The sequence below is a fragment of the Pleurodeles waltl genome, chromosome 4_2 (assembly GCF_031143425.1).
Source record: "Pleurodeles waltl isolate 20211129_DDA chromosome 4_2, aPleWal1.hap1.20221129, whole genome shotgun sequence".
Taxonomy (NCBI): Eukaryota; Metazoa; Chordata; class Amphibia; order Caudata; family Salamandridae; genus Pleurodeles; species Pleurodeles waltl.
In genome coordinates this window covers 541,402,447-541,421,867 of record NC_090443.1, presented here as the reverse complement: position 1 = coordinate 541,421,867, position 19,421 = coordinate 541,402,447, and positions in this window count along the sequence as shown.

Genomic DNA, 19,421 nt, shown 5'->3' with positions numbered 1-19,421 from the left:
CAAAATTTGTCCCCCCCACTCTGTATTTGGGGAGGGGGAGGGAGCGGTCATAAAATGTTGGGGGTCTACTATCGTAGTGCCCCTCCTTTCAGGTCACCCCCCCCTCTGTTTGCTGAAGGGGGAGGGGTACTCTTTCCTTGCTGGGCTCACTCCCCTATGCTCCGCCCCCTGACCTATTGCCCCAGACTCTGCCTACTTCTCCCTTTCCTCTGTGGCCCCACCCCTCTCTACACATGCCCCTCCCCTTGGTCCCTCCTAGGCTGTATGCCACCACCCTAGGCTCCTCCCCCCAACTATGCCCCCCCTTCTTTCTGCTTTCCTTTCTTACTCCACCCATTCACACTCCCCCTCTGGGGCTCCTCCCCTCTACTCTACTCCCACTCAGCCTGGGCCTGAACCTCACTCTCTCTGCCCAGACACACCAACCACTCTGTTCTCCACCATTCAGGCTTCTCTCCTCACACACCAACCACTCTCTCCATCCACCAATCACCATCCAGGACCATCTTCATCTACACACCAACCACTCTTACATCCACCAATCACCAGCCAGGCACACCTCCACACATTTTACTTACCGACTTACCTCTGCATCACCGCCATCAGTCATCTGGTGCCGAACCCGGGATTTGAACCCTGGTCGTCTGGGTGGAAGGCAGGAACTTACCCACTGGACCACACGGGCTTCCATGTTGTATTATTTCCAATAGTCCCTATATCATGGCTATGATGTGTCATGTAGACTAGGGGGCCTGTATGTAGCTTATAGATGCTCCTGAATCCCTGATTACCAGCAAGGAGCAATAGCTCAGTGGTAATGTCATCTTCCTCTGATGCTGAAAGCTCCCCTGGCCGAGGGTTCAAATCCCGCCATGGGTGGAAAACATTTTTTTTTTTCTTTTTTTTTCCATTAACTAATATTTCGATTTTATAAAAACCAGGAGCAATTTCAGACACTCTTTTTTGCACGAGTGCCTGAAAATTATAAATATTTTCTCTCCTGACTCCCATGCAGTCCCCTTTTTCATTAGTAGGTGAAAAATGGGTAAAGCATTATCTTCAGTTATCAATCTATGGATTTCTTGTCTTTGAATTTGGCATTTCGTAGGGCGAATGTGGCCTAGGGGCTATAACTGAGCAGAAATAAGCCTCCCACAAATAATAAAATAGGTTGAGTGGTGGGGATTTTTCATTTTGGTGTGAACAGAGCTGTGTAATCAGGGGGATAGTGCCTGTGCTGCTGGCTAGGCATATTGGCCTAGTGTTAGCTCTCACTCACGAAATGATGGGCAAAGTTTGGAGCTGGTCAAACTCCCTTTATTAGGTGCAATCAGAAGACAGACATGTTGAAGTTTTCAAGAGTCAGAAAAGGGTAAAGTCCGGCGTGTGCTTCATTGGGCCTGCATCATGCCTGTTGCAGCAGCTGGCCTGGCCTGGCCTGGCCCTGGGTCTTTAAACAACCCAGCACTCAGTCTTTAGCTAGCAAGCAAGGCCCCCGAACGCCCACGAACGCCCATGTTCTGTTTAGAGGAAGACTGCAGACAATTTGGCACCCTGCTAAATGAGGGTGCTTTCCCATGAGCGGCCTTCGAGTAGGAAAAGCTTTAGCCTAAGACAAGTTGTCAAGCTTAAAATTCTGCTGAAAGCCATATGTTGGAGGCCATATCATGATGGAAGCCTGTGAATGTCTCAGGCCAAAGTAAGCATGGGAGGACATTATTTGCATAGGACAGCCCCCTTCAAAATCACATCATCATGCTGCAGTTGCCATGTAGTGTTACTAGAGGGCAGCAGTATGACCATAATAGAAGAGAGAAGTGTTAAATCTGTTTGCTGACGTACCGCTTGTCTTTCTTGGTCTTTGCTGGGCCTGTGGAGCGGGGGACTACAATAAGCGAGTGAATGAGTAATGAGGAAAGATTATCCTGCATTTGTGGGGAAGGGAGAGCACTTGGAGGGAAAACGGCAAGATGACAGAGTTAAAGCATAGATGTTTGCTGAGTGATTGGGTGAGTGTGTCATCTGTCTCTTTGAAAGGACACGTGAGAGAAGAACAGGAGCCCATGGCCTTCAGATGAGAGAAGAAGCATAGAAGAGCATTTTCCACAAAATAAAAACCTTTACTTCATCTCAAAGCTTCCAACTTTGCAGGTTGTAAGATTTGCCTTGTTGCTGCATAAATAGGCAGAACTAGTGAGGCTCTTCCCAGAATATAAGTAGCATACTCTTTGGGAGTATCCTGAGGTCAGGCATGTCAGGCACATAATTGGGGATATGAGGCCAAGAAAAACGTTAGGAAGCTTGCTCTAATCATCTGCAGGATAGAAGGACAATGGAGAGAAACTAGAGAGGGAACCAGGCTGCACAAAAAAAAGGGGCAGGGTGGCACATTACACCCTAGCAGGAATATCTGATCCCCATACCTCTACCCCTGGGACACCATTGGTGACTTCTCAATACCCCCATCTCATTGCCACTCAAGTGTTCCGTCCTAGTATCTGAATGACCATAAACACCCTTCCTTTCGGCCCTCCTTTTGTAATTCTCCCAGTAACCCAGGTGCTTTGCCACTGTCCAGCCTCCAGTGACCAGTTGGATGCACATTGCTCGGCACCCCATCCACTTACCACTCCGTGCAGCCCCTCTCCGCACACTCAAACTACCCTTCTTTAAATTCGATATACACGATCTGCCTCACTATAAGCTGTGACCTTCCCTCTGTGGATTATATACCCAATCCAAGGAGGACAAGTCACTTGTCGAGCACCCCAAACTCTCTGCAGACGCTGCCAATTCAGGGACTACTGCCTAGTTTGCATGCCATGATTATTCTCTATGCACATCCAACCAATTGCCACATGCGCCGTCTCCCTGACTCATTCATCTACTTCCCCAAACCACCCGCCTTATTCACCAAATTTGAATGCTCTCAGCTGTCATAGCGGGCATCTCTGCTTCCTGTTCACCCACTTTTCCCCTTCTTTCTTAGTTGCCCACCTGTGCTCAGATGGCCATTCCTCCAAGTGCCACTTGAAGCTCGCCTTCCTTCTGGTTCTCTACCTTATAAAGCCCCTTTCAGTACTACCATCACAGCAATTGTCATTTTGTGGCTGCTCCTTTGTGGTGAGTAAATGAAGAAGAGGGTATCGCACAAGAAAGTACCCACACAATGGGGGGGACACTTGTCAACATTCCCCTTCCCTTCAGTGTCTTAAGCATCTGTTTTCAATACAACTACCCCAAGAGACCTCATAACAGATCCTGCGAGGGTGGGGGGTGGGGGTAATAAAAACTTGGGGTGCCTTGTCCCCCCTCACCGTGTCTTACCACGTGCTCCTTGCTGTCACCTCTTTCAATACCATAACTACAGTATGTCTGTCTTGTGCACCCCTTGTGGTCGGTAATAAAAAAGTGCCCTAAGGCTGTTCCCCTAAGTTCCCTCTGTTGCCCCTATACTTTTGGGGTACACCCCCTCTCCCCGGAAAAGGGGGGGGCAAAAAAAAAATGATGGGTAGCGCACCCAAAGCCAAACCACATCATTCTGTGCCTTCTAGCACCCTCTTTTGTAATGCACCCCAACACCCCTTTTTTACACTGCTCCCCAAAATTTGTCCCCCCCACTCTGTATTTGGGGAGGGGGAGGGAGCGGTCATAAAATGTTGGGGGTCTACTATCGTAGTGCCCCTCCTATCAGGTCACCCCACCTCTGTTTGCTGAAGGGGGAGGGGTACTCTTTCCTTGTTGGGCTCACTCCCCTATGCTCCGCCCCCTGACCTATTGCCCCAGACTCTGCCTACTTCTCCCTTTCCTCTGTGGCCCCACCCCTCTCTACACATGCCCCTCCCCTTGGTCCCTCCTAGGCTGTATGCCACCACCCTAGGCTCCTCCCCCCAACTATGCCCCCCCTTCTTTCTGCTTTCCTTTCTTACTCCACCCATTCACACTCCCCCTCTGTGGCTCCTCCCCCAGGCTGTATGCCACCACCTGTCCCTAGGCTCCTCCCCGAACTATGCCCCCCCCTCTCTCTGCTTTCCTTTTTTACTCCGCCCATTCACACTCCCCCTCTGGGGCTCCTCCCCTCTACTCTACTCCCACTCAGCCTGGGCCTGAACCTCACTCTCTCTGCCCAGACACACCAACCACTCTGTTCTCCACCATTCAGGCTTCTCTCCTCACACACCAACCACTCTCTCCATCCACATCTACACACCAACCACTCTTACATCCACCAATCACCAGCCAGGCACACCTCCACACATTTTACTTACCGACTGACCTCTGCATCACCGCCATCAGTCATCTGGTGCCGAACCCGGGATTTGAACCCTGGTCGCCTGGGTGGAAGGCAGGAACTTACCCACTGGACCACACGGGCTTCCATGTTTGTATTATTTCCAATAGTCCCTATATCATGGCTATGGTGTGTCATGTAGACTAGGGGGCCTGTATGTAGCTTATAGATGCTCCTGAATCCCTGATTACCAGCAAGGAGCAATAGCTCAGTGGTAATGTCATCTGCCTCTGATGCTGAAAGCTCCCCTGGCCGAGGGTTCAAATCCCGCCATGGGTGGAAAAATTTGTTTTTTCTTCCATTAACTAATATTTCGATTTTATAAAAACCAGGAGCAATTTCAGACACTCTTTTTTGCACGAGTGCCTGAAAATTATAAATATTTTCTCTCCTGACTCCCATGCAGCCCCCTTTTTCATTAGAAGGTGAAATATGGGTAAAGCATTATCTTCAGTTATCAATCTATTGATTTCTTGTCTTTGAATTTGGCATTTCGTAGGGCGAATGTGGCCTAGGGGCTATAACTGAGCAGAAATAAGCCTCCCACAAATAGTAAAATAGGTTGAGTGGTGGGGATTTTTCATTTTGGTGTGAACAGAGCTGTGTAATCAGGGGGATAGTGCCTGTGCTGCTGGCTAGGCATATTGGCCTAGTGTTAGCTCTCACTCACGAAATGATGGGCAAATTTTGGAGCTGGTCAAACTCCCTTTATTAGGTGCAATCAGAAGACAGACATGTTGAAGTTTTCAAGAGTCAGAAAAGGGTAAAGTCCGGCGTGTGCTTCATTGGGCCTGCATCATGCCTGTTGCAGCAGCTGGCCTGGCCTGGCCCTGGGTCTTTAAACAACCCAGCACTCAGTCTTTAGCTAGCAAGCAAGGCCCCCGAACGCCCACGAACGCCCATGTTCTGTTTAGAGGAAGACTGCAGACAATTTGGCACCCTGCTAAATGAGGGTGCTTTCCCATGAGCGGCATTCGAGTAGGAAAAGCTTTAGCCTAAGACAAGTTGTCAAGCTTAAAATTCTGCTGAAAGCCATATGTTGGAGGCCATATCATGATGGAAGCCTGTGAATGTCTCAGGCCAAAGTAAGCATGGGAGGACATTATTTGCATAGGACAGCCCCCTTCAAAATCACATCATCATGCTGCAGTTGCCATGTAGTGTTACTAGAGGGCAGCAGTATGACCATAATAGAAGAGAGAAGTGTTAAATCTGTTTGCTGACGTACCGCTTGTCTTTGTTGGTCTTTGCTGGGCCTGTGGAGCGGGGGACTACAATAAGCGAGTGAATGAGTAATGAGGAAAGATTATCCTGCATTTGTGGGGAAGGGAGAGCACTTGGAGGGAAAATGGCAAGATGACAGAGTTAAAGCATAGATGTTTGCTGAGTGATTGGGTGAGTGTGTCATCTGTCTCTTTGAAAGGACACGTGAGAGAAGAACAGGAGCCCATGGCCTTCAGATGAGAGTAGAAGCATAGAAGAGCATTTTCCACAAAATAAAAACCTTTACTTCATCTCAAAGCTTCCAACTTTGCAGGTTGTAAGATTTGCCTTGTTGCTGCATAAATAGGCAGAACTAGTGAGGCTCTTCCCAGAATATAAGTAGCATACTCTTTGGGAGTATCCTGAGGTCAGGCATGTCAGGCACATAATTGGGGATATGAGGCCAAGAAAAACGTTAGGAAGCTTGCTCTAATCATCTGCAGGATAGAAGGACAATGGAGAGAAACTAGAGAGGGACCCAGGCTGCACAAAAAAAAGGGGCAGGGTGGCACATTACACCCAAGCAGGAATATCTGATCCCCATACCTCTACCCCTGGGACACCATTGGTGACTTCTCAATACCCCCATCTCATTGCCACTCAAGTGTTCCGTCCTAGTATCTGAATGACCATAAACACCCTTCCTTTCGGCCCTCCTTTTGTAATTTTCCCAGTAACCCAGGTGCTTTGCCACTGTCCAGTCTCCAGTGACCAGTTGGATGCACATTGCTCGGCACCCCATCCACTTACCACTCCGTGCAGCCCCTCTCCGCACACTCAAACTACCCTTCTTTAAATTCGATATACACGATCTGCCTCACTATAAGCTGTGACCTTCCCTCTGTGGATTATATACCCAATCCAAGGAGGACAAGTCACTTGTCGAGCACCCCAAACTCTCTGCAGACGCTGCCAATTCAGGGACTACTGCCTAGTTTGCATGCCATGATTATTCTCTATGCCACATCCAACCAATTGCCACATGCGCCGTCTCCCTGACTCATTCATCTACTTCCCCAAACCACCCGCCTTATTCACCAAATTTGAATGCTCTCAGCTGTCATAGCGGGCATCTCTGCTTCCTGTTCACCCACTTTTCCCCTTCTTTCTTAGTTGCCCACCTGTGCTCAGATGGCCATTCCTCCAAGTGCCACTTGAAGCTCGCCTTCCTTCTGGTTCTCTACCTTATAAAGCCCCTTTCAGTACTACCATCACAGCAATTGTCATTTTGTGGCTGCTCCTTTGTGGTGAGTAAATGAAGAAGAGGGTATCGCACAAGAAAGTACCCACACAATGGGGGGGACACTTGTCAACATTCCCCTTCCCTTCAGTGTCTTAAGCATCTGTTTTCAATACAACTACCCCAAGAGACCTCATAACAGATCCTGCGAGGGTGGGGGGTGGGGGTAATAAAAACTTGGGGTGCCTTGTCCCCCCTCACCGTGTCTTACCACGTGCTCCTTGCTGTCACCTCTTTCAATACCATAACTACAGTATGTCTGTCTTGTGCACCCCTTGTGGTCGGTAATAAAAAAGTGCCCTAAGGCTGTTCCCCTAAGTTCCCTCTGTTGCCCCTATACTTTTGGGGTACACCCCCTCTCCCCGAAAAGGGGGGGGCAAAAAAAAATGATGGGTAGCGCACCCAAAGCCAAACCAAATCATTCTGTGCCTTCTAGCACCCTCTTTTGTAATGCACCCCAACACCCCTTTTTTACACTGCTCCCCAAAATTTGTCCCCCCCACTCTGTATTTGGGGAGGGGGAGGGAGCGGTCATAAAATGTTGGGGGTCTACTATCGTAGTGCCCCTCCTTTCAGGTCACCCCCCCTCTGTTTGCTGAAGGGGGAGGGGTACTCTTTCCTTGCTGGGCTCACTCCCCTATGCTCCGCCCCCTGACCTATTGCCCCAGACTCTGCCTACTTCTCCCTTTCCTCTGTGGCCCCACCCCTCTCTACACATGCCCCTCCCCTTGGTCCCTCCTAGGCTGTATGCCACCACCCTAGGCTCCTCCCCCCAACTATGCCCCCCCTTCTTTCTGCTTTCCTTTCTTACTCCACCCATTCACACTCCCCCTCTGTGGCTCCTCCCCCAGACTGTATGCCACCACCTGTCCCTAGGTTCCTCCCCGAACTATGCCCCCCCCTCTCTCTGCTTTCCTTTTTTACTCCGCCCATTCACACTCCCCCTCTGGGGCTCCTCCCCTCTACTCTACTCCCACTCAGCCTGGGCCTGAACCTCACTCTCTCTGCCCAGACACACCAACCACTCTGTTCTCCACCATTCAGGCTTCTCTCCTCACACACCAACCACTCTCTCCATCCACCAATCACCATCCAGGACCATCTTCATCTACACACCAACCACTCTTACATCCACCAATCACCAGCCAGGCACACCTCCACACATTTTACTTACCGACTTACCTCTGCATCACCGCCATCAGTCATCTGGTGCCGAACCCGGGATTTGAACCCTGGTCGTCTGGGTGGAAGGCAGGAACTTACCCACTGGACCACACGGGCTTCCATGTTTGTATTATTTCCAATAGTCCCTATATCATGGCTATGATGTGTCATGTAGACTAGGGGGCCTGTATGTAGCTTATAGATGCTCCTGAATCCCTGATTACCAGCAAGGAGCAATAGCTCAGTGGTAATGTCATCTGCCTCTGATGCTGAAAGCTCCCCTGGCCGAGGGTTCAAATCCCGCCATGGGTGGAAAAAAATTTTTTTTTCTTTTTTTTTCCATTAACTAATATTTCGATTTATAAAAACCAGGAGCAATTTCAGACACTCTTTTTTGCACGAGTGCCTGAAAATTATAAATATTTTCTCTCCTGACTCCCATGCAGTCCCCTTTTTCATTAGTAGGTGAAATATGGGTAAAGCATTATCTTCAGTTATCAATCTATGGATTTCTTGTCTTTGAATTTGGCATTTCGTAGGGCGAATGTGGCCTAGGGGCTATAACTGAGCAGAAATAAGCCTCCCACAAATAATAAAATAGGTTGAGTGGTGGGGATTTTTCATTTTGGTGTGAACAGAGCTGTGTAATCAGGGGGATAGTGCCTGTGCTGCTGGCTAGGCATATTGGCCTAGTGTTAGCTCTCACTCACGAAATGATGGGCAAAGTTTGGAGCTGGTCAAACTCCCTTTATTAGGTGCAATCAGAAGACAGACATGTTGAAGTTTTCAAGAGTCAGAAAAGGGTAAAGTCCGGCGTGTGCTTCATTGGGCCTGCATCATGCCTGTTGCAGCAGCTGGCCTGGCCTGGCCCTGGGTCTTTAAACAACCCAGCACTCAGTCGTTAGCTAGCAAGCAAGGCCCCCGAACGCCCACGAACGCCCATGTTCTGTTTAGAGGAAGACTGCAGACAATTTGGCACCCTGCTAAATGAGGGTGCTTTCCCATGAGCGGCATTCGAGTAGGAAAAGCTTTAGCCTAAGACAAGTTGTCAAGCTTAAAATTCTGCTGAAAGCCATATGTTGGAGGCCATATCATGATGGAAGCCTGTGAATGTCTCAGGCCAAAGTAAGCATGGGAGGACATTATTTGCATAGGACAGCCCCCTTCAAAATCACATCATCATGCTGCAGTTGCCATGTAGTGTTACTAGAGGGCAGCAGTATGACCATAATAGAAGAGAGAAGTGTTAAATCTGTTTGCTGACGTACCGCTTGTCTTTCTTGGTCTTTGCTGGGCCTGTGGAGCGGGGGACTACAATAAGCGAGTGAATGAGTAATGAGGAAAGATTATCCTTCATTTGTGGGGAAGGGAGAGCACTTGGAGGGAAAATGGCAAGATGACAGAGTTAAAGCATAGATGTTTGCTGAGTGATTGGGTGAGTGTGTCATCTGTCTCTTTGAAAGGACACGTGAGAGAAGAACAGGAGCCCATGGCCTTCAGATGAGAGAAGAAGCATAGAAGAGCATTTTCCACAAAATAAAAACCTTTACTTCATCTCAAAGCTTCCAACTTTGCAGGTTGTAAGATTTGCCTTGTTGCTGCATAAATAGGCAGAACTAGTGAGGCTCTTCCCAGAATATAAGTAGCATACTCTTTGGGAGTATCCTGAGGTCAGGCATGTCAGGCACATAATTGGGGATATGAGGCCAAGAAAAACGTTAGGAAGCTTGCTCTAATCATCTGCAGGATAGAAGGACAATGGAGAGAAACTAGAGAGGGAACCAGGCTGCACAAAAAAAAGGGGCAGGGTGGCACATTACACCCTAGCAGGAATATCTGATCCCCATACCTCTACCCCTGGGACACCATTGGTGACTTCTCAATACCCCCATCTCATTGCCACTCAAGTGTTCCGTCCTAGTATCTGAATGACCATAAACACCCTTCCTTTCGGCCCTCCTTTTGTAATTTTCCCAGTAACCCAGGTGCTTTGCCACTGTCCAGTCTCCAGTGACCAGTTGGATGCACATTGCTCGGCACCCCATCCACTTACCACTCCGTGCAGCCCCTCTCCGCACACTCAAACTACCCTTCTTTAAATTCGATATACACGATCTGCCTCACTATAAGCTGTGACCTTCCCTCTGTGGATTATATACCCAATCCAAGGAGGACAAGTCACTTGTCGAGCACCCCAAACTCTCTGCAGACGCTGCCAATTCAGGGACTACTGCCTAGTTTGCATGCCATGATTATTCTCTATGCCACATCCAACCAATTGCCACATGCGCCGTCTCCCTGACTCATTCATCTACTTCCCCAAACCACCCGCCTTATTCACCAAATTTGAATGCTCTCAGCTGTCATAGCGGGCATCTCTGCTTCCTGTTCACCCACTTTTCCCCTTCTTTCTTAGTTGCCCACCTGTGCTCAGATGGCCATTCCTCCAAGTGCCACTTGAAGCTCGCCTTCCTTCTGGTTCTCTACCTTATAAAGCCCCTTTCAGTACTACCATCACAGCAATTGTCATTTTGTGGCTGCTCCTTTGTGGTGAGTAAATGAAGAAGAGGGTATCGCACAAGAAAGTACCCACACAATGGGGGGGACACTTGTCAACATTCCCCTTCCCTTCAGTGTCTTAAGCATCTGTTTTCAATACAACTACCCCAAGAGACCTCATAACAGATCCTGCAAGGGTGGGTGGTGGGGGTAATAAAAACTTGGGGTGCCCTTGGTTTGACCAGCTCCAAACTTTGCCCATCATTTCGTGAGTGAGAGCTAACACTAGGCCAATATGCCTAGCCAGCAGCACAGGCACTATCCCCCTGATTACACAGCTCTGTTCACACCAAAATGAAAAATCCCCACCACTCAACCTATTTTACTATTTGTGGGAGGCTTATTTCTGCTCAGTTATAGCCCCTAGGCCACATTCGCCCTACGAAATGCCAAAGTCAAAGACAAGAAATCAATAGATTGATAACTGAAGATAATGCTTTACCCATATTTCACCTACTAATGAAAAAGGGGGCTGCATGGGAGTCAGGAGAGAAAATATTTATAATTTTCAGGCACTCGTGCAAAAAAGAGTGTCTGAAATTGCTCCTGGTTTTTATAAAATCGAAATATTAGTTAATGGAAAAAAAAAAGAATTTTTTTTTTTTTTCCACCCATGGTGGGAGTTGAACCCTCGGCCAGGGGAGCTTTCAGCATCAGAGGCAGATGACATTACCACAGAGCTATTGCTCCTTGCTGGTAACCAGGGATTCAGGAGCATCTATAAGGTACATACAGGCCCCCTAGTCTACATGACACACCATAGCCATGATATAGGGACTATTGGAAATAATACAAACATGGAAGCCCGTGTGGTCCAGTGGGTAAATTCCTGCCTTCCACCCAGGCGACCAGGGTTCAAATCCCGGGTTCGGCACCAGATGACTGATGGCGGTGATGCAGAGGTAAGTCGGTAAGTAAAATGTGTGGATGTGTGCCTGGCTGGTGATTGGTGGATGTAAGAGTGGTTGGTGTGTAGATGAAGAAGTCCTGGATGGTGATTGGTGGATGGAGAGAGTGGTTGGTGTGTGAGGAGAGAAGCCTGAATGGTGGAGAACAGAGTGGTTGGTGTGTCTGGGCAGAGAGAGTGAGGTTCAGGCCCAGGCTGAGTGGGAGGGGAGGAGCCACAGAGGGGGAGTGTGAATGGGCGGAGTAAAAAAGGAAAGCAGAGAGAGGGGGGGCATAGTTCGGGGAGGAGCCTAGGGACAGGTGGTGGCATACAGCCTGGGGGAGGAGCCACAGAGGGGGAGTGTGAATGGGTGGAGTAAGAAAGGAAAGCAGAAAGAAGGGGGGGCATAGTTGGGGGGAGGAGCCTAGGGTGGTGGCATACAGCCTAGGAGGGACCAAGGGGAGGGGCATGTGTAGAGAGGGGTGGGGCCACAGAGGAAAGGGAGAAGTAGGCAGAGTCTAGGGCAATAGGTCAGGGGGCGGAGCATAGGGGAATCAGCCCAACAAGGAAAGTGTACCCCTCCCCCTTCAGCAAACAGAGGGGGGGGTGACCTGATAGGAGGGGCACTACGATAGTAGACCCCCAACATTTTATGACCGCTCCCTCCCCCTCCCCAAATACAGAGTGGGGGGGGACAAATTTTGGGGAGCAGTGTAAAAAAGGGGTGTTGGGGTGCATTACAAAAGAGGGTGCTAGAAGGCACAGAATGATGTGGTTTGGCTTTGGGTGCGCTACCCATCATTTTTTTTTGCCCCCCCTTTTCCGGGGAGAGGGGGTGTACCCCAAAAGTATAGGGGCAACAGAGGGAACTTAGGGGAACAGCCTTAGGGCACTTTTTTATTACCGACCACAAGGGGGGCACCAGACAGACATACTGTAGTTATGGTATTGAAAGAGGTGACAGCAAGGAGCACGTGGTAAGACACGGTGAGGGGGGACAAGGCACCCCAAGTTTTTATTACCCCCACCCCCCACCCTCGCAGGATCTCTTATGAGGTCTCTTGGGGTAGTTGTATTGAAAACAGATGCTTAAGACACTGAAGGGAAGGGGAATGTTGACAAGTGTCCCCCCCATTGTGTGGGTACTTTCTTGTGCGATACCCTCTTCTTCATTTACTCACCACAAAGGAGCAGCCACAAAATGACAATTGCTGTGATGGTAGTACTGAAAGGGGCTTTATAAGGTAGAGAACCAGAAGGAAGGCGAGCTTCAAGTGGCACTTGGAGGAATGGCCATCTGAGAACAGGTGGGCAACTAAGAAACAAGGGGAAAAGTGGGTGAACAGGAAGCAGAGATGCCCGCTATGACAGCTGAGAGCATTCAAATTTGGTGAATAAGGCGGGTGGTTTGGGGAAGTAGATGAATGAGTCAGGGAGACGGCGCATGTGGCAACTGGTTGGATGTGGCATAGAGAATAATCATGGCATGCAAACTAGGCAGTAGTCCCTGAATTGGCAGCGTCTGCAGAGAGTTTGGGGTGCTCGACAAGTGACGTCACAGCTTATAGTGAGGCAGATCGTGTATATCGAATTTAAAGAAGGGTAGTTTGAGTGTGCGGAGAGGGGCTGCACGGAGTGATAAGTGGATGGGGTGCCGAGCAATGTGCATCCAACTGGTCACTGGAGGCTGGACAGTGGCAAAGCACCTGGGTTACTGGGAGAATTACAAAAGGAGGGCCGAAAGGAAGGGTGTTTATGGTCATTCAGATACTAGGACGGAACACTTGAGTGGCAATGAGATGGGGGTATTGAGAAGTCACAAATGGTGTCCCAGGGGTAGAGGTATGAGGATCAGATATTCCTGCTAGGGTGTAATGTGCCACCCTGCCCCTTTTTTTTGTGCAGCCTGGTTCCCTCTCTAGTTTCTCTCCATTGTCCTTCTATCCTGCAGATGATTAGAGCAAGCTTCCTAACGTTTTTCTTGGCCTCATATCCCCAATTATGTGCCTGACATGCCTGGCCTCAGGATACTCCCAAAGAGTATGCTACTTATATTCTGGGAAGAGCCTCACTAGTTCTGCCTATTTATGCAGCAACAAGGCAAATCTTACAACCTGCAAAGTTGGAAGCTTTGAGATGAAGTAAAGGTTTTTATTTTGGGGAAAATGCTCTTCTATGCTTCTTCTCTCATCTGAAGGCCATGGGCTCCTGTTCTTCTCTCACGTGTCCTTTCAAAGAGACAGATGACACACTCACCCAATCACTCAGCAAACATCTATGCTTTAACTCTGTCATCTTGCCGTTTTCCCTCCAAGTGCTCTCCCTTCCCCACAAATGCAGGATAATCTTTCCTCATTACTCATTCACTCGCTTATTGTAGTCCCCCGCTCCACAGGCCCAGCAAAGACCAACAAAGACAAGCGGTACGTCAGCAAACAGATTTAACACTTCTCACTTCTATTATGGTCATACTGCTGCCCTCTAGTAACACTACATGGCAACTGCAGCATGATGATGTGATTTTGAAGGGGGCTGTCCTATGCAAATAATGTCCTCCCATGCTTACTTTGGCCTGAGACATTCACAGGCTTCCATCATGATATGGCCTCCAACATATGGCTTTCAGCAGAATTTTAAGCTTGACAACTTGTCTTAGGCTAAAGCTTTTCCTACTCGAATGCCGCTCATGGGAAAGCACCCTCATTTAGCAGGGTGCCAAATTGTCTGCAGTCTTCCTCTAAACAGAACATGGGCGTTCGTGGGCGTTCGGGGGCCTTGCTTGCTAGCTAACGACTGAGTGCTGGGTTGTTTAAAGACCCAAGGCCAGGCCAGGCCAGCTGCTGCAACAGGCATGATGCAGGCCCAATGAAGCACACGCCGGACTTTACCCTTTTCTGACTCTTGAAAACTTCAACATGTCTGTCTTCTGATTGCACCTAATAAAGGGAGTTTGACCAGCTCCAAACTTTGCCCATCATTTCGTGAGTGAGAGCTAACACTAGGCCAATATGCCTAGCCAGCAGCACAGGCACTATCCCCCTGATTACACAGCTCTGTTCACACCAAAATGAAAAATCCCCACCACTCAACCTATTTTACTATTTGTGGGAGGCTTATTTCTGCTCAGTTATAGCCCCTAGGCCACATTCGCCCTACGAAATGCCAAATTCAAAGACAAGAAATCAATAGATTGATAACTGAAGATAATGCTTTACCCATATTTCACCTACTAATGAAAAAGGGGGCTGCATGGGAGTCAGGAGAGAAAATATTTATAATTTTCAGGCACTGGTGCAAAAAAGAGTGTCTGAAATTGCTCCTGGTTTTTATAAAATCGAAATATTAGTTAATGGAAAAAAAAAGAAAAACATTTTTTTTTCCACCCATGGCGGGATTTGAACCCTCGGCCAGGGGAGCTTTCAGCATCAGAGGCAGATGACATTACCACTGAGCTATTGCTCCTTGCTGGTAATCAGGGATTCAGGAGCATCTATAAGCTACATACAGGCCCCCTAGTCTACATGACACACCATAGCCATGATATAGGGACTATTGGAAATAATACAAACATGGAAGCCCGTGTGGTCCAGTGGGTAAGTTCCTGCCTTCCACCCAGGCGACCAGGGTTCAAATCCCGGGTTCGGCACCAGATGACTGATGGCGGTGATGCAGAGGTAAGTCGGTAAGTAAAATGTGTGGAGGTGTGCCTGTCTGGTGATTGGTGGATGTAAGAGTGGTTGGTGTGTAAGGAGAGAAGCCTGAATGGTGGAGAACAGAGTGGTTGGAGTGTCTGGGCAGAGAGAGTGAGGTTCAGGCCCAGGCCGAGTGGGAGTAGAGTAGAGTAGAGGGGAGGAGCCACAGAGGGGGAGTGTGAATGGGCGGAGTAAAAAAGGAAAGCAGAGAGAGGGGGGGGCATAGTTCGGGGAGGAGCCTAGGGACAGGTGGTGGCATACAGCCTGGGGGAGGAGCCACAGAGGGGGAGTGTGAATGGGTGGAGTAAGAAAGGAAAGCAGAAAGAAGGGGGGGCATAGTTGGGGGGAGGAGCCTAGGGTGGTGGCATACAGCCTAGGAGGGACCAAGGGGAGGGGCATGTGTAGAGAGGGGTGGGGCCACAGAGGAAAGGGAGAAGTAGGCAGAGTCTGGGGCAATAGGTCAGGGGGCGGAGCATAGGGGAGTGAGCCCAACAAGGAAAGAGTACCCCTCCCCCTTCAGCAAACAGAGGGTGGGGTGACCTGATAGGAGGGGCACTACGATAGTAGACCCCCAACATTTTATGACCGCTCCCTCCCCCTCCCCAAATACAGAGTGGGGGGGGGGACAAATTTTGAGGAGCAGTGTAAAAAAGGGGTGTTGGGGTGCATTACAAAAGAGGGTGCTAGAAGCCACAGAATGATGTGGTTTGGCTTTGGGTGCGCTACCCATCATTTTTTTTTGCCCCCCCCTTTTCCGGGGAGAGGGGGTGTACCCCAAAAGTATAGGGGCAACAGAGGGAACTTAGGGGAACAGACTTAGGGCAATTTTTTATTACCGACCACTAGGGGGGCACCAGACAGACATACTGTAGTTATGGTATTGAAAGAGGTGACAGCAAGGAGCACGTGGTAAGACACGGTGAGGGGGGACAAGGCACCCCAAGTTTTTATTACCCCCACCCCCCACCCTCGCAGGATCTGTTATGAGGTCTCTTGGGGTAGTTGTATTGAAAACAGATGCTTAAGACACTGAAGGGAAGGGGAATGTTGACAAGTGTCCCCCCCATTGTGTGGGTACTTTCTTGTGCGATACCCTCTTCTTCATTTACTCACCACAAAGGAGCAGCCACAAAATGACAATTGCTGTGATGGTAGTACTGAAAGGGGCTTTATAAGGTAGAGAACCAGAAGGAAGGCGAGCTTCAAGTGGCACTTGGAGGAATGGCCATCTGAGCACAGGTGGGCAACTAAGAAAGAAGGGGAAAAGTGGGTGAACAGGAAGCAGAGATGCCCGCTATGACAGCTGAGAGCATTCAAATTTGGTGAATAAGGCGGGTGGTTTGGGGAAGTAGATGAATGAGTCAGGGAGACGGCGCATGTGGCAATTGGTTGGATGTGGCATAGAGAATAATCATGGCATGCAAACTAGGCAGTAGTCCCTGAATTGGCAGCGTCTGCAGAGAGTTTGGGGTGCTCGACAAGTGACTTGTCCTCCTTGGATTGGGTATATAATCCACAGAGGGAAGGTCACAGCTTATAGTGAGGCAGATCGTGTATATCGAATTTAAAGAAGGGTAGTTTGAGTGTGCGGAGAGGGGCTGCACGGAGTGGTAAGTGGATAGGGTGCCGAGCAATGTGCATCCAACTGGTCACTGGAGGCTGGACAGTGGCAAAGCACCTGGGTTACTGGGAGAATTACAAAAGGAGGGCCGAAAGGAAGGGTGTTTATGGTCATTCAGATACTAGGACGGAACACTTGAGTGGCAATGAGATGGGGGTATTGAGAAGTCACAAATGGTGTCCCAGGGGTAGAGGTATGGGGATCAGATATTCCTGCTAGGGTGTAATGTGCCACCCTGCCCCTTTTTTTTGTGCAGCCTGGTTCCCTCTCTAGTTTCTCTCCATTGTCCTTCTATCCTGCAGATGATTAGAGCAAGCTTCCTAAAGTTTTTCTAGGCCTCATATCCCCAATTATGTGCCTGACATGCCTGGCCTAAGGATACTCCCAAAGAGTATGCTACTTATATTCTGGGAAGAGCCTCACTAGTTCTGCCTATTTATGCAGCAACAAGGCAAATCTTACAACCTGCAAAGTTGGAAGCTTTGAGATGAAGTAAAGGTTTTTATTTTGTGGAAAATGCTCTTCTATGCTTCTTCTCTCATCTGAAGGCCATGGGCTCCTGTTCTTCTCTCACGTGTCCTTTCAAAGAGACAGATGACACACTCACCCAATCACTCAGCAAACATCTATGCTTTAACTCTGTCATCTTGCCGTTTTCCCTCCAAGTGCTCTCCCTTCCCCACAAATGCAGGATAATCTTTCCTCATTACTCATTCACTCGCTTATTGTAGTCCCCCGCTCCACAGGCCCAGCAAAGACCAAGAAAGACAAGCGGTACGTCAGCAAACAGATTTAACACTTCTCTCTTCTATTATGGTCATACTGCTGCCCTCTAGTAACACTACATGGCAACTGCAGCATGATGATGTGATTTTGAAGGGGGCTGTCCTATGCAAATAATGTCCTCCCATGCTTACTTTGGCCTGAGACATTCACAGGCTTCCATCATGATATGGCCTCCAACATATGGCTTTCAGCAGAATTTTAAGCTTGACAACTTGTCTTAGGCTAAAGCTTTTCCTACTCGAAGGTCGCTCATGGGAAAGCACCCTCATTTAGCAGGGTGCCAAATTGTCTGCAGTCTTCCTCTAAACAGAACATGGGCGTTCGTGGGCGTTCGGGGGCCTTGCTTGCTAGCTAACGACTGAGTGCTGGGTTGTTTAAAGACCCAGGGCCAGGCCAGGCCAGCTGCTGCAACAGGCATGATGCAGGCCCAATGAAGCACACGCCGGACTTTACCCTTTTCTGACTCTTGAAAACTTCAACATGTCTGTCTTCTGATTGCACCTAATAAAGGGAGTTTGACCAGCTCCAAACTTTGCCCATCATTTCGTGAGTGAGAGCTAACACTAGGCCAATATGCCTAGCCAGCAGCACAGGCACTATCCCCCTGATTACACAGCTCTGTTCACACCAAAATGAAAAATCCCCACCACTCAACCTATTTTACTATTTGTGGGAGGCTTATTTCTGCTCAGTTATAGCCCCTAGGCCACATTCGCCCTACGAAATGCCAAATTCAAAGACAAGAAATCAATAGATTGATAACTGAAGATAATGCTTTACCCATATTTCACCTACTAATGAAAAAGGGGGCTGCATGGGAGTCAGGAGAGAAAATATTTATAATTTTCAGGCACTGGTGCAAAAAAGAGTGTCTGAAATTGCTCCTGGTTTTTATAAAATCGAAATATTAGTTAATGGAAAAAAAAAGAAAAACATTTTTTTTTCCACCCATGGCGGGATTTGAACCCTCGGCCAGGGGAGCTTTCAGCATCAGAGGCAGATGACATTACCACTGAGCTATTGCTCCTTGCTGGTAATCAGGGATTCAGGAGCATCTATAAGCTACATACAGGCCCCCTAGTCTACATGACACACCATAGCCATGATATAGGGACTATTGGAAATAATACAAACATGGAAGCCCGTGTGGTCCAGTGGGTAAGTTCCTGCCTTCCACCCAGGCGACCAGGGTTCAAATCCCGGGTTCGGCACCAGATGACTGATGGCGGTGATGCAGAGGTAAGTCGGTAAGTAAAATGTGTGGAGGTGTGCCTGTCTGGTGATTGGTGGATGTAAGAGTGGTTGGTGTGTAAGGAGAGAAGCCTGAATGGTGGAGAACAGAGTGGTTGGAGTGTCTGGGCAGAGAGAGTGAGGTTCAGGCCCAGGCCGAGTGGGAGTAGAGGGGAGGAGCCACAGAGGGGGAATGTGAATGGGCGGAGTAAAAAAGGAAAGCAGAGAGAGGGGGGGGCATAGTTCGGGGAGGAGCCTAGGGACAGGTGGTGGCATACAGCCTGGGGGAGGAGCCACAGAGGGGGAGTGTGAATGGGTGGAGTAAGAAAGGAAAGCAGAAAGAAGGGGGGGCATAGTTGGGGGGAGGAGCCTAGGGTGGTGGCATACAGCCTAGGAGGGACCAAGGGGAGGGGCATGTGTAGAGAGGGGTGGGGCCACAGAGGAAAGGGAGAAGTAGGCAGAGTCTGGGGCAATAGGTCAGGGGGCGGAGCATAGGGGAGTGAGCCCAACAAGGAAAGAGTACCCCTCCCCCTTCAGCAAACAGAGGGGGGGTGACCTGATAGGAGGGGCACTACGATAGTAGACCCCCAACATTTTATGACCGCTCCCTCCCCCTCCCCAAATACAGAGTGGGGGGGACAAATTTTGGGGAGCAGTGTAAAAAAGGGGTGTTGGGGTGCATTACAAAA